General features: G+C 38.9%; 1 pseudogene; it reads right to left on the reverse strand.

Annotated features, from left to right (window-relative positions):
* Positions 1-11,083: 11,083 nt before the first annotated feature.
* Positions 11,084-12,016, reverse strand: LOC149990035 (ADP/ATP translocase 2 pseudogene; annotated as a pseudogene).
* Positions 12,017-17,063: the final 5,047 nt, after the last annotated feature.

Raw genomic sequence — 17,063 nt, forward strand, 5'->3', positions numbered from 1 at the left:
TGTATACATTGTGAAAGGATTCCCACAGTTAAGTCAACTAACACATCTATCACCTCACATATTTAACTTTTTTGTGTGTGAGAGGAAAGCGAAGATCTACTTTCTTAGTAAATGTCATTTATATAATACAGTGCTATCAACTAAAGCCAGCATGTTTCACATTAGATCCTCAGACCTTACTCATCTTATAGCTGTAAGTTTGTACCCTTTTAACAACCTCTCCCCAGTTCCCTTACTCGCCAGCCTCTGTCACTGCTGTTCTACTCTGCTTCTAAGAATTTGACTTTAAAAATAAAAAGTTCCACATATACGAGATTTTATACAGTATTTGTCTTTGTGTCTGGCTTATTTCACTTAGCATAATGCCCTCAAGGTCCATCCAGGTTGTTGCACATGGCAGGATTTCCTTCTTCCTTATATCTAAATAATTTTCATAATCTTTTTTATCTGTTCATCCATTGATGGGCATGTGGCTTGTTTCCATATCTTAGCTATTATAACTAATGCTGTAATGAACATAGGAGTACAGATCTCTATTCAGTAACCTTTTTTTCTTTCCTTTGAATATATACCTAGAAGTGGAATTGTTGGATCATGCGGTAGTTCTATTTTTAATTGTTTGAGGAAACTCCATACTATTTTCATACTGGCTGCACTAATTTGCATTCCTCCTAACAGTTCACAAGGGTTCCCTTTTCTCCACATCCTCACTGAAAGGTTTTAAACAAGAGACAGACTTGATCTAGTGTGAGTTTTAAAGAGATCTCTCTGGATGAGTTACAAAGAATGAGTTAGAGGGCAAGTGTGCACGGAGGGAGATGAGTTGAAAGCCTATTGCCAGGTCTAGATAGAGATGGACTGCCTTGGATTAGTGACTATGAAAATAGAGACAGGTGGATGATTGCAGAAGGATTTTGCAAATAAAATTTATGAGACTTGGTAGTGACTATATTTAGGGAGTAAGGAAATGGGAGATATACAGGAAGATTGCTGGAGACAGCTGACATTTACTGAGATGGGGCACAATGGTGGTAGGGGTGTTGAGGAAGGGGAGGGAGAGACGAGGGAGCAAGGAAAGACCACAAGTTCAACCTGAAGTGTTTGCAATAAAGTTATTCAAATGATGATGTTGAACAAACATTAGATGTATGGTTTGAGAGGTTGCTAATGGTAACTGGAGTAGACATAGAGTACTTAATTTTTTAAAAAAATGTAGTCTTTAATGAATGGGGGTTGAATGGAAAAATGTTAAAATATAAGGTAAAAAAAACCCAACTGGTCTATCCATACATGCTACATACATTAAAAGGATATTTATCAAGGGCTTTGCTTATAGCAGATATTCTAGGTTTTAAGTAAAATGATAAATTAGGTAAAGTCCCTACTCTCAAAATTTCTGATCTCAGTAGGAATAAATTGAGAATGTTGAGATTAAATGGCCAATGCTACTTTCAGAAAGAAATAAACAGAGTCAAATTTGGTTTTATTTTATTTTTTTAGACATTTCACATTTTGCTTTTTCCATTATTTTGTTGAACTTTTTCTAAGTGCTCTGTTGGCTACTATTTAAGTTTGCTTATTAATTTCCATCAGGTATTTGTATATCTAGAAATGCTAATTGATAGAGTATTCTTTCATATATTCTTCCTTGAACATTATTAGCATTAAAGCCACCTAACAATACAATATACAAATGATACACTATAGAACTGTACACTTGAAACCTATGTAATTTTATTAACCAATGTCATCCCAATGAATTAAATAAAAATTTTTAAAAAGCCTAAAAATAAAAGCTACCTAAATATTACTCACTGGATTAAGAAATATGTCGCAAGGAGAAGATTTTTTCTGGGTATGCGTGTGAAAAAACTTTATAACCCAAAATATATTACTGAAATATTCTTCATATAGTAGTTTTACAAATATAATTTTAAAATATTCAGTAAGGTGTGATGGAAGCAAAAAGAACACAGCTTGGATGAGCTCAGGACGTGCTGTGCCAGACAAGAAGCTGGGAGGGAAGAGGTAGCTGAAGGGGGGCCTGGTGACTTGTGTGGAACTGCTCAAGCTGATAACAGAATATCAGAATGCTCTAGGCTGGTTTGCAGCAAAGTGGAAATGGAAGAATAGGTGTTCCTAGACCTCCAAGGAATGTTCATTCCATTTTCTTAAATTACATGCTTCTTTAAAGATTTCAGAAGGAAACCATGAAATGAGGACACTAAAGAAGCATTAACTTCTGGAGATTACTGTTAAATAACATCTTTATCCCATATTAATAATCTAACCACAATGTTTGTCAAATATCCCAAAGATCTACTTTAGAAATATCCAGAACTTCTGCTCAAGATGGAAGTGTGGGTAAATGCAGAACTGCATCTGCCCACAACTACATTAAAATTACAACTAAACTATAAAACAACCTCTTTTAGAACTGTCTGAAATCTAGCTGAATGGAAGTTCTACAACTAAGGTTTTAAATAAGAAGCCACATTGAGACTGGGAAGAGGCTCAGAGATGCAGAATGGGCTGGTCCCACACCTACGTGTGGTGGATAAAAACTGGGAGGGATATCTTGGCTGTGGAGAACCCCCTGAGGAGTGAGGGGTTCCACCCAGCCCCACGCCAGGCCCCTAGCTCAGAGTTCTGATGCCAGGAAGAGAAGTCCCCATCACTTCTGCTGTGAAAACTAGTAGTGAGTATGGCTGAATAAGATGGAGGAGGGCTTCTGAAGTCCCAGGTGATACTCTTAAATGGCCTATGCCCAGACTTACCTGGACTCACTTGCTCTGAGCTCCAGCACTGGGGTAGCATCTTGAAAGGCACAAGGAACTTATGGAAGGAACTGAATTACCTGGCATCAAAGTGAGAGCTGGGGGACAGCTTTATCCCAGACAGAAGTGCTGGCAGAGGCCATTATTCCTTTTCTGAGCCCTCCTACTCCAAATCAGCAGGTGGGTTCTATATCTGAGACTACATCAACCTGGCTCAGACTATTCATCTCACCCTGCTGATTCTTTGAGACTCCACCCCACCCAGTTTGCAGGCCCATTCAAACTGTTTCCAGTGGCTGTCCCATATAAATTACCTGTCTTGGCTCATGCTTCAGACTTTTCTAAAATCTCTCAAACAACCAGCATCTGGCCTCAGTATGCCCTGTACCCCTTGCTAAGTGGTCCCAGGACCAGCACTAGCAACAGCTGGCCTTGGTTTGCAGCTTGGCCTCTCCTGGACACCATCAAGCCCAGCACAAGTAGAAGCCATCTGCAGAGTGCTTAGTAGCTCATACTAGGTGGCCCCAAGTAGAACACAGGTGGTGGCTGACCTTGGCCTGAAACTCTCAGGAGGCCCCAGAGCCAGCACACCTAGTGGACAGTTTCAGGCCACATCAAAGCACCACCCAACAACCTCCAGAGCAACACACACAAAGGCCTGACTCAGCAGGCACCAGAATCCCACTGAAGTAAGTCCTGCTTTGTGGGGTGATACTCTATGGTGGTTGGTGGTCACAGCCAGTCAGGCTCTCAGGAGTATGAGTGGAATCTAGACATTAGTGTGATAATACGCAGATTAAATACAGAAGAGGTAAGAATCCAGCTGTCTATTAAGCCAGACACTAACGAGATTTACAAATGTACAATGATGTAACTCTTCTACTAAATTGTTTTTGTTTTGGAAAACATGGTTGGTTTTCATTAAAAATGTTTACATATTTATTTGTAAATATATTTATAAAGTTTTTAAATTGTTCAGTTTTAATTTCTAATATAGCAAACATGATTTATATATAGCTGACTAACACAAAAGCTCTTCAGATCAGCTTGAGAACTAATACTAGTATAAGAACAGAAACTAAAAAAATTTTATCCTTTTTTATAATTAAATTTTAATGCAGATTTTCTTTATTCTAACTGGTTCATATCTACACATACATGATTTTAAACAAGAAGATGTTGGCTTGGGGTTGGACAAACAGTCCAGTTACTGTGGGTGACTTTGAATTTTTGTATCAAAAGCAAACTGCAAGCCTCAGTATAAATAATCCAGCCACCATAAAGTGTGTCTAATTTAACAATGCTTTAGCTTGTGCACAGAGAAATGACTAATGAGCATGTGCCTTATGAATATACTAAAACCAGAAAAAACTACAAAGGAAAGAAAGTGAGGAAGAGAAAAAAAAAGCTGAACAGGTGAGCGGGCCGAGAAAACTGTTAATGTTCTGAAACTTCAATAGGTTTCTGAACTCAGTATCCACAAGACTTCCCATTGCTAGCCACTCATTCAGATATACCAAGAAATCTACTTTTTCCAGTAGAATCTGTTCCTACTGTTGACCTCCAACTAAGAGACAGAAACCTAGATGTATTTTTTTCCCTGTTCACCACGGGGCAAGTCCACATACAAAGAATACCAGGCAATGCCTCCAACAAACACTTATTGAGCAGACAGATGTCTGAAATGTATAAGTACTGTGATAACTGTTGTATTCCCAGGAGTTGAGCACATAATTTGATATCAGCCTATAAAATAAGGGTAATCTTTCCTTCATTTGAAATTAAGAGAACTATAGTATATTATGTCCCCATTATATCAGGCTTATATATTTGAGTATCAATGTATATGGATTTATATTAAGTATTGGAGGAATTCAAGTGTGTATAATAATGTTCACACTCTCAAGACTATTGATTAAAAGTTAAAACAATTAAATAAAAATTAGATATCAATGATTATCTATCAAATGCACGACAGCCAATGAGTGCCATTAGCTCTGGAGAAAGACAGAATCATTGGGCAGTTCTTCAGAGTAGGGTCTTAAATTAGTTCTTAAGGGTCATTTTTCTACAACTCATTATGTAATCCCAAATACAAAAAAGAAACAATAATATTTCTTAAATCAGTAATCCTGGCTCACCAAAACACTACTTAGGTGAATTACTTTAAAATAAAGTACATAATCTCAAAACTATTTTCAATTTTAACACTGATCTTTCCAAATCATTAAATAATGTTACTAGAAATACTAGAAAAGTACAATTTGAACATTTTTCCCCTAGAAAAATGTCACTTTTCAAATTAAGTCTTAATGAAGATTTATCCACAAGGATACTCATCCCAGGACTGTTCTTAATAGTAAAATAATTGGTTGCCACCAATGGAAAAAAAAAAAAAGTATGTTAAAACCATAAATGAAATACAGCACTGTTATTGAAAATGACAAAGTACAATATTTATTTACATAGAAAGATAGTCACACCATTTAAAGTGAAAAAACTACTAATCAGTATGCAGAATTATTCCATTTTGTAAATAAATACAAATGTACTTAGAGCTACATGCAAATTACCAGTTGAAGCTAATTATGAGTGAAAGAATTTATGGATAATGTGTATGTTCTTCATAGTACTTATGAGAATTTGAAAGGGCCTATAATGAACCCATCAATTCTGCAATGAGAAAATATATATATCATTTTAAAAATTAATTCTATGTTCCTGACTAATCAATGCCTGCCTTCACCTTGATAAATCTGTAGACACTTAAAAATGTCTTAAAGTTCTTCTCACAGTCAATGATTGATATAAATTTTTACACGATAAACTTTTGCCCAAGAGTCAAAAATCTGCTAGAAAAAGAATATTCTCAGCACAAGTTTAATTAAATTTGCAGCTGACAAGCAAGAGATCTCTCAGGCAACTAGCAGCACTGTGTGAGCCAAGAAAATAAGTTTTTCAATAGGAAAAGGACGTTGGGGACTTTGAAGTAATGTGCTCAAGGAAGGTGTTACACATTTGAATCCCTAACAGAATGATTTTGACAGGAATCTGAGCACACCTGGTTGGAAACTCAGAGATGATGCTAAAGCCAAGAGTACTGGCAGTGTTTCAACTTGTGGTCCAGACTCTGGGAAGCAACAGGAGACCCGAGCTATTTTAAATACTGAAGGGAAAAAAGGGCTAATGAAAAATAGATTGTGGGCAATCAGGATTCACACCTTTATGGAAACAAAGGTTAATCCTGCTATACTGGCTGAAATGTTAGTTCAATCACCATACCCACCCTTCCTGCTGACTAGAAGATACTATGTGTCTGGTTCAAAAAATATATTTAAGGAGGCAACTTAATACTTATTCTATAGTTTGCTAGACAAAATCTTTCACCTGGGACCCATTTAAGAAAAATAAATTTAAAAATAAAAGGGTCCATGTCAGTGAGAAGGTTGGGAGTGAGGGCTGCTCCCAGCTGCACAGAGACCTGCCACCAGGTGATGCCTGTGAGGCTGGCCAGGCAGCAGGCAGGGCTTCAGGTGGTGTTCGAGGTGGGAAAGGCCCAGTGTGGCCAGATGGCCTCTGTCAGCGCTGACCTGATGACCTGGGGGCACCGGGAGAGGAGAGGCAAGGCTTCAACTATGGGCCCATGCAATTCCCATCTGAGCACCTAGATATTTTAAAAAATAAACACCAGCTGCTATAGTCCAAGTTGCCAATTCTTCTCTTCCCATTTGCTGCTGCCCTGAATCACCAGCCCAGCTTGGACACCTGGCCCTTGACAACAGGGCAGCACGCCCCCATCAGGAAAAAGCACAGGGAAGGTTGCCAAGAGGCCGTCGGATCTGGCTCTCTAAACCCACTTCCCAGGGTGACCGTGGTCCTAAAAGGCCGAAACAATTGCTATTTTCCCCCCAAACATATACTTTAGCGTTCAATTCCATAGGCTATTTATTTGCAACAAAATATTGTAGCTATTTCCTTGTATCTTAAGGAAAAAATAAAACAAAAACCCTCTAAATAGTTCTTTCAATAGTAATACCAACTTGGTTCCCTCCCTCCCCTCACATCCTCTAATGGGCTATTTTATAGTCACTGTACCTTAAATTTGCTTCCTACTAAACATTTATTTTGTCTTTTATTTTTGCCGGCTGTGTGTGTTCTAAATATAATCTGTCAATGCTCACCTCAAAAAGGCACAGAATAACTATTAGTATACCACAGCCAACTACCTAAATATAGTAACTCAGTAATCCACAGCATTTTTATTAAATGAAACAAATTAACATTAGATTTTTTTTTTCTCCCTGTAATTACATGAAAAAGGTGATATGGCAAAGAGGTGCCATTTTTTTAATAGCGTAAATGTCTACTTGTCAACTCCCTGAAAAGACAATGAGTACACAAACCACTTTGGTCCTCTCAGGTTGGCAAATTGACTCTCTACGCTCATAGCCCTGTGCTGATTAATCACAATGCCCATCCAGCAAGCATCCACTAGGCCAGCAAGTCGCTGATGACACAAGACAGTCACTAAGAGCCTGAGGACCAGCAAACAAATGCTATACTGGTATTGCTAGCCTTCCTTGTTGGCCTCCGCAGTTCACTCAATTGAAAAATTCCCTTGAAACTTAAAAAACTTCATTCTGCTTAAGTCAAGTAAAAACTTAGGTAACAGAACTCCCAACGTAAATTTCAAAAGGGGCTCTCCCAAAAAAACCTGATTCATAATTTGAGCCCCATCATTTGGAATTCCTAAGTATATTTCCTCACTTCTAAGTACTTATAGTAAAACACATGATCTATTTATTAACTTTAGAAAAACAACACTACAGCCGTGGCTGGTGTGGCTCAGTGGATTGAGCACCAACTGCAAATGAAAGGTTGCAGGTTTGATTTCTGATCAGGGCACATGCCTGCGTTGTAGGCCGGGTCCCCAGTTGGGTGCATGTGAGAGGCAGCCAGACAACCAATGTTTCTCTCCCTCTCTTCCTCCTTTCTCCTTTCTCTAAAACTAACTAAATAAAATAAATAAATAAAAATTAAAAAAAGAAAACACCACTACAAAAAAATGTAGATTGGTGTTAAGACTTACAGGGTTCCAAAAACATTAAAATATTTTTAAAAGCACTTTGAAGATAAGAAAAAAATGGTAATTTTGAAAAGATCTGGACTATTTAGGAAGTGCACATATACTAAGAAAATTAAGTATAATTAACAAAGTCTATTATACTCAACAGAACTACAATTGACTCTTGAACGTTGTGGGGGTTAGGACCACCAACCCGAGTACAGTTGAAAATCCATATATAATATTTGATTCTCCCCGAAACTCAACTCCAGTTGTCCCTTAGCATCCATGGGGGAGTGGTTCCAGAATCCCACCCTCCCCTACAGATACTAAAATCCATGAATGCTCAAGTCCCTTATATAAAAAGATACAGATCAACGAATGCAGTCAGCCCCCTGCATTTGTAGACTCCCAATCACAGGTCAAAACGATATAGGCATTTACTGAAAAAATATATGTCTGCACAAAGTGGACCTGCGCCGTTCAAACTTTAGTTTTTCAAGGGTTAACCGTATTTTAAGAGCTTTGAAAAGAATCCTTTTATAAAAACCTGATGTGCTAATATGCCCTTGTCCAATTTAAAGCCACCTGGAGATTAAGCCTTATTAGTTTCCTTTAAGTAACAAAATACATTACACTCTCTTCTGTGACCTTTTGTTTATAGGGATACAATGTGTTTTCATTAATGAATAAACTGACACAATGGTCAGGTTCAATGACTACTCCAAGATGATCACCAGGATATGCGATTCTCAAGTAACTGAGGTTCTCACTGGGCCTTAGTTTTTCTTTAATTAAACATGGATAAAAGATCCTTATATTTAAGTGTACATGGTAGGGCCTTAATAATCATTCAGAGCTCTACAGATGTAAATGGGTAGTATCTTTATGCTCTACATTAGGGAGCATAAAGTCCACTTGGAGAGAAAATACAGGTTAAGTATTTAAATTTTACAACCATTTAGAAAAAACTAAGTCAGAAAGAATATAGCAAAGAAAACATTAAGGATTCACATTCCAGAAGACCCAACTAATCTGACCACACCAGAAAAAGAGCAATTAAGAAGGTATTGTGATTTCCCTGAGGCTCCTAGTAGACAATACCTGCTTGGAAATAAGGAAAATACAAAACAATGGTGTCTTCTCTTCATTTGTCAAAAACTTTCCAGACAACACATTTTGATGTCTTGAGTAAACTAAGTACTCCTCAGACGGTACTGAACTGAATGGCTACCAGCAGAAAAGGAGGAGTTGTTACAGAAACAGGAGAGTCCAAAAACAAACCCCAGAGTTTGCGGCTGGGAGATAGGCAGCAGGAAGCAGCTTTCAGGATGCCCTTGCATGCCTGGAGCTAGTGGCTGGATACATTGTTGCAAAGATCCGCTTTACTTCCAAGACTCAGGAAGATGGGAGGGATCTTGAACTGTGGGCTGGTACGGAAGAAGCAGACAGACCCTACGTAGGGTTCTGTGAATGGTCAGGACGGTTTGCAACACCCACTGCGTGTGAGGACGCAGGGAAAGAGAGGAGGCAGGGAGGAAGAGAGAAGCAGCTGCAGACAGATTTTGGGCTGGCTCTGGCTCTAGGAGGCTCTCTCTCTCAGGCTCTCTCTGGCCCTCATGCCCTCACTCTCTGGCTCTTGTGGGCTCCCTCCATCTGGCTTGGAGAAGGAATCTCCAGGCTGCTTTAAGAAGAGGCTCTTGCCAGGCTGCTTGGAGAAGGAGAGGAGATCCATGCGGTTTGCAGGAAGAAGGCAGTTTACAAGGAGGCTGAGAATCCAGGAGGTCCTGCATTGAGAGCTGGAGGGCACCACAGCACAGAAAGGACCTCCCCAATCAGAACTGAGTGATTGGCAGCTGCTGGTAAAGCTGAACTGTGCCTAGGAAGTAGGGAAACAGTGTTTCTGACCTTCCTAAGACTGGCCAGGTCTGGGAGGGGGAGGCAGGACTATGTATAAATAAACAATTCTTTTTCTTTTCACCAAACTCTGGTATTCAGAGTTATAATTCTGGCGGCGGGCGATCGGGCCCCTAACTAAACAGCCCGTGGGTTCTGTTTCAATCGAAGCAGCCCAAGGGTTCTGTTACAGAGTGACTCAAGTTTTACACAAATTTCTTACTGATGTAATTAAACAGGAGCACAGAAAACTTCCACTTTTATATTTGACCCCATGTAAAGCTCTCAGTTATGTGAATGCTAGGTTATGAAAAGTGTAGGGACTGAGTGAGCATTTGCAGGGCGTCAATGCTGTAAAAGTTAAATCTTGGGTGGGAACTCAATTGTTTGGTGGTTTTTTCAACTGAAAGTCAAAGCTACTCAAACTAATTTTTAATTTACTATGGAAAAATAACTTAATAGAATAAATCAAAGCCATTGGACTAAAATAAACATATACTTAAAAATAACAAGACTATCTCCCTGGTTGAGTAGCTCATTTGGTTGGAGCGTCATTCCAATACACCAAGGTTGTGGGGTCCATCCCCAGTCAGGACACATACAAAAAGCAACCAGTGAATGCATATAAATGGGTGGAATGGAAAATTGATGTCTGTCTCTGTCTGTCTGTCTGTCTCTCTTCTGTCTCATCAAAAAGAAAGAAAAAAAATATTAACAAGACTGTATTGATAGGCAAATGATTAAGCAAATACAGCAAAATGTGCATCACACAATCTAAATGGTGGACATACACATGCTCAGTATACAATGATTTCAACTTTTCTGCATGTTTGAAAATTTTCATAGTAAAGCACTGGGGGAAAATAATTCAAAATTGTAATCACAATAAAAGAGATTGCAGGAACTCCTGGGGAAAAAAATATCTTGGCCTGAAAGAAAACTAGTTCTTAGCTTAACTCCAGGAACTCCCAGAATTTTAAACTGAAAAGTGCCTTGGGAATCCACTAGGGCAGATAAATACATGATTTTATGGCTTTCTGAAAAATTAGAAAAACAGGAGCAGTATTACAGCAATTTTTAAAAATATTTCAGGTATTTTTTATTTCTTCAAATTTGTCATTTATCAGGAGTGACTGAAATAAAAAATGTAATTTGAGTCCCACCATCACCATGGAAATGGCTTCAAGAGAAAACTAGTCAGATGAATATTACTGCTCCCCATTTTCAACCAGTAAAAAGTTGCCATTGATAAACAGACAGCCAACAGTCTGTCGAGAATGCTCAAGATATGTTACATAATACAACATGCCTGTTCAAGGGGGAGGGGGAAAGACTACAAAATAACTTATGTGAACTTCTTGATTTCATCATACAAGACAAGCACAAAAGCACCACCCACGCCTCTGAGAACATTGGACCATGCACCCTTGAAAAAGGCTTTGCCTCCTTCATCACGAGCAGTTTTCCTCCAGCAGTCGAGTGTGCCAGTGTACATGATATCAGTTCCTTTGCGCCCTGGCTGCATCATCATGCAGCGACGAACAGTGTCAAATGGATAGGAAGTCAACCCAGCCACCGCTGTGACGGACTGTGCGATCATCCAGCTGACGAAGATGTGAGTATTCTTGGGATCTGGAAGCATTCCCTTTGCAGTGTCATAGATACCAAAGTAGGCAGCTCGATAGATGATAATACCCTGCACAGACACATTAAAGCCTTGGTACAGGCCCTTAATCCCATTAGATTTGTAGATCTTAATCAGGCAGTCACCGAGGCCTTTGAATTCGCTTTCAGCTCCAGCTTTGCCCACATCAGCTGCTAGACGGGTACGGGCAAAATCAAGAGGATATGCAAAACACAAAGAGGTGGCCCTAGCGGCACCACCCGATGCCAGATTTCCTGCAAAGTACCGCCCAAACTGGGTTCTCTTGTCCACATCACCCAGAAGATCTGCTTGTATTTATCTTTGAAGGCAAAGTTGAGAGCCTGGGTGGGGAAGTATCTGATGACATTGGCCAGGTTACCACGCCAGAAGGACAGGACTCCCTGCTCCTTGGGGATACGAACCACGCAGTCTATAATGCCCTTGTATTGCTTATCTGCGGTGATTTGCTTGCTGGCATGCTGCACCTGCAGCAGCAGCTTGACCCGCCTGATGGGCGCTACCGCTGTCTCGGAGATGGCCGCCGCCACTCCACCTGCCAGGAAGTCCTTGGCAAAGGACACAGCAGCATCTGTCATGTTGAAGGAAAGAAGGAGCGGGAGAACGCATAACTAGGTTCGGAACCGGATGGGACTCCGGAGCTGTAGATATTACAGCATTTTTTAAAAACTGAAAACTTCTTTTTGCATCTACACTGGTTTTAATGTTGGTGGGTGGTAAATAATAGATTTGCTTTTTTGTCAGAACTTAAGAAGTCAAATCTAATCATCTTAGATATGTAATCAATTGCCTCACCTTCTACCTTTGATGTCTAAGTCGTTAACCTGCCTCAGTAAGAATTCCCCTACCTGTGAAGTCTCCTCTCAGTAATTTTCTGTCCATTGACCTCCTTACTCTACTCATTGACAATAAATTCCCATCTGTCTTTGCTGAATTTGGAGTTGAGTCTAAACTCTCTCCCCTCTTACAATGTCCCTATTGCAAACAGTCTTCAATAAAGTCTTTTTTACTATTTTAACAAGTGTCAGAGTAATTTTTTCTTTACTCATACCCTTATACAGGTACAGAGAACTTGGCAGCTAGTCACAGTCTTTGCTGGTGAGAACTGCTTGCTTCCTTACTGTCAATTAAAAAGGCTCCAAATACTGATTTTTGTAATTGCTCAGAAGCATTAAAGACAATGGAGACAAAAACCACCCTCCCACCACCACCCAGTGCTGGTCTCTTTTAACCTCAATAGTTCATGATTTCATTTCAATTTAATTTCAAAAATGGCACGAAAGCCCTGAATGGCGTGGCTCAGTTGGTTGGGCATTGTCTCGCAAAATGAAAGGTCACCAGTTCAATTCCCAGTCAGGACACTGCTTAGGTTTCAGGTTCAGTCCCCTTTTGGGGAGTGTATCAGAGGCAACTCATTGATGCTTCTCTCTCACATGGATGTTTCCCTCTCTTTCTCCCTCCTTTCCCCTCTCTCTTAAAAAAATATATATATATACTAAAGTGAGAAAAACTATTGTACACAATTTTCTTGAGGATGATGACTATGCCATATTATGGACCCAGCATGGGACCAATGCCTGACACATTAGAGTAGGAACACAATGGCTTCACTGGTTGAATGAGAGAACTAACAAAAGCAGATGCATGTTTATTACCTGAAAGAAAACAGCATAAATTCAATGGGGAAATATATCAATCCTCTGTTCAAGCTAGACAAATAAAACTATAAAGGCACTTGGTTTTTAATTTTTACCAAACATCAAGAATTAAAGATATTTTCCTTTAAAAATAATTTGTCCTATCTTCTCAAAGTCTTCCAAAAAAGAGGAGGGAATACTTTCAAACTCGTTTTAGGAAGCCAGATTACCCTGATACCAAAACCACACAAGGACAGCTCAAGACAGGCCAACATCTTTGATTAATATAAATGCAAAATTAAAAGAATTATACATCATTAAGTGGGATTTATTCCAAGGATGCAAGGATGGTTTGACACACACCAATCAATGTGACATGCTGCATTAATGAAGATAAAAAGCATATAACCATCTTGATGCAGAAAAAGCACTTGACAAAATTGAACACACAAGCCCTGGCTGGTGCAGCTCAGTGGATTGAGTGCTGGCCTGCAAACCAAAAGGTTGCCATTTCAATGCCCGGTCAGGGCACATGCCTGGGTTGAGGGTCAGGTCCTCAGTTGGGAATGTGTGAGAAGCAATTGATGGATTTATCTCTAGCACATCGATGTTTCTCTCCCTCTCTTTCCCCCTTCCCTCCCTTCCCTCTAAAAATAAACAGATAAAATCATTTTACAAAATTAACTCAAAATAGATCAAGACTTTACCATAAAACTCAAAACCCATACAACTCCTAGAGAAAACATAGGCTCCTTGACAGCAGTCTTGGAAATGATTTTTTTGGCTTTGACACCAAAGGAAAGGCAACACAAGTAAATATAAGCAAAATGGGACTACATCAAACTAAAAAAACTTCTGCACAACAAAAGAAACCACCAAATAATGAAAATGCAACCTACCAAATAGAAGAAAATATTTGCAAACCATATATCTGATAAGGGGTTAACATCCAAAATATAAAAGAACTTATATAATTCAACAGTAAAATGACAATCTCATTTTTTAAATGAGCAGAGGATTTAAATAGACATTTTTCCAAAGAAGATATATTGAAGGCCAAGGTACTTGGAAAGGTGCTCGACATCACTAATAAAAAGGAAAATGCAAATCAAAACCACAATGAAATATGACCTCACACCTGTTCGAATAACTATTATCTAAAAGACAAGAGATAACAATTGTGGATGAGGATGTGGAAAGTCCAGTATGGAGGTTCCTCAAAAAATAAAGCTAGAACTGTATGATCCAGCAATTCCACTTCCAGGTATTTAGCCAAAGGAAATTAAAACAATGACTCAGAAAGATATCTACACCCCCATGGTCACTGCAGCATTATTTACAATAGCCAAGTCATGGAAACAGCCCAAACCCATCAGTGGATGAATGGATAAAGACCTATATACACATGCATACACACATATATTCATACATATATATACATGAATCTATATTAAATGGAGTATTTTTCAACCATAAAAAATAAGGAAATCCTGCCACTTGCAACAATATGGATGGGCCTTGAAGGCATTATATAAGTGAAATATGTCAGGCTGGGAAAGACAAATACCATATGTCACTTATATATGGAACCTAAAAAGAAAAGAAAAACAAACAAAACCTGAAGTCATACAAAGAACAGATTAGTGGTTGTAAGGAAAGGGAGGGGTTGGAGGTAGGGGGAAAAATGGGCGAAGATGGTCGAAAGTGTACATTTCCAGTTATAAAGTCACTAAGTCTGGTGACTATAGTTAATAATCCTGTATTGCATATTTGAAAGTTGGAAAGAGGAAATCTTAAAAGTTCTCATCACAAGAAAAAACATTTTGTAACTATGTATGTTATGGGTGTTGGGTGTTAACTAGATTTACTGTGGTGATTATTTCACAATATATACAAATGTCAAATCATTACGTTGTACACCTGAAACTATTGTTATATGTCAATTATATCTCAATGAAAAATTATCTTCAATACTATATTTTTTAGAAAATATTCTGGTATCAGTCAGTTTTAAATTATTAATTGGTATTGTTGTGACAATAATGAGGAAGCACTTTGTGGTAGGGCAGTATCAGAGGTAACTGTCTACCTAACTGGGGAAAAAACAGAATAAAAACAACCCCTCAGATTAGCTAAATCCTCTGCCTGAAGCACCGCTAGTCTTTGTGGGAAGCTGATGCATTTTCCCATGAAAAAGGACAGCCCAAGAAATTCATCCTAGAGGGGATGACTTCATTATACTGTTAAATTTGAAAAACGGAGAATTTAGTCACTTACTTTATGGTAAAAAAAATTAGTAATGCCTGCAGGTTACCAGAAAGGTTAGAGACTTAGGCTAGGCGACTTTGGACTTCAGTGCTACCGACGGCTCTGTTAAATGAGACAATACCCCCACCCCATTTCCTTTTCATTTTTGCACAACAATAAGTGGAGAACCTGGAAGTTCTTCAGTTGCAAAAATCAAACAGGAAGTTCTCAGGCAGGAGCTCTGCTAAGGGGTGTCAGAGGGCTGGCTGGGTGTGCTAGATAGAAGAGGTTAAAAGGGAAAAACAAAAGCCAGGGGATTTCTGAGCTCTGCAGCAAGAGAGAAATAGTGGTTTCTCTGTCACCATTACAGCACAGGAAAGCAATGCAATTTATGAGTAATTGCTAATTAGTGCCATTGACAGAAGACGAACAGCTTATAGATTCCAAAATAAATCTAAATACTTATGGGCTGTTTGCAGGATTTAAATAAGGCTATTCCATCCAAAATTTCATAATTTTGAGCTTTGCAAGACACAGAGCGTATGAAATGTACATTTAATAGGAACTCTCAAGGTACCCTTTCTTTCCCTTTTTTTTTTTTGTACCCATGTGCAGGCACTTTTATAAGAAAGGTACTAAAAGTAAAAATAAAAGAATTGCATAGTTACAGCTATTGCCTAAGTAAAATTATACTATAATTATTATTCTTTCTATACAAGCAAAGGAATTTACCACTAACAGAGACTTGAACATGATACTTTCACACACAGAGTCCTGCACATTCTCTGGCATTCTCTACTGTCATGGTTTCAAACACAAACTCCATATCCACTTGTATCTCTGAGTTCAAGTGACCATCAATAGGAGAAAAGCGGGTAAACAAGTCATGAAGAAAAAAACAGTCAAACTGGACTCTTAACCTATTAAAATTTGAACTGTCCAGGGCGCACAGGGATCACCTGAGTGGTATTTAAACTTGTGGAAAAAGAAAGGAAGTAGCTGCTGGGTAGGGTCTCTGGGTCAGACTGTTGCTTCCGATGGGCTCGCTCTGAGCAGATCCAACAGGCTAAGTCAGTGATTTCAAAGCCAAATCTCTTTTTGGAAAGATTTTAGCTCTATGAATGTTATCTGTAACTACAGTGCTTGTCAACCGAACATATAGCCCTTAATCAAGCAGCTAAATTTTTCAGCCACAACAGGACACTTTCAGAGGAACCAGGAAGTTCCACTCTCCCTAATGTCAATAAATATTGAATTAATAAATGAGGGTCTTCAGTTTCTGGATCCCCAAATCTCACAGGGATTGCTTAAACTAATTCTCTAGCTCTATAATCTATAGAGTATCTTTTCTTGAAATGGATTAATAGTAAGGGGCAACAAATAAACCATTTCTCATTTTTTCTGCCATCAAAAAGGTCATCAACACTAGAGCTCAAACTCTCCTGTAACTCTTCACTCACTCACTCAAGTGATGCCAATTCTTCCTTGCTAGAAAAACTTAGAAAGTAGCTCACTTTCTAGAAAGATAAGCAAACCACTTCTGACTCAGGCCTTGACTCACTGGCATCTTTCTCATCCCCTCTCTCTGAGCAATCTTCCTACCAATGCTACTCCTTCGCAAGTATTGAATACCTTCTAGAACAAACTGAAGATAATTCCTCCCCCCAGTAGTAAGGGGCAGTATTACTGGTAACAGAATTTAATCATAGCCCCAGTTCCTACTTGTCGTTCTCTCCCCTTCCCTATTTCAGCCATTTTTGGTCATCCAAGATATATTT

Source organism: Furipterus horrens, unplaced genomic scaffold, assembly GCF_987537825.1.
Source record: "Furipterus horrens unplaced genomic scaffold, mFurHor1.1.pri manual_scaffold_36, whole genome shotgun sequence".
NCBI classification, from domain to species: domain Eukaryota; kingdom Metazoa; phylum Chordata; class Mammalia; order Chiroptera; family Furipteridae; genus Furipterus; species Furipterus horrens.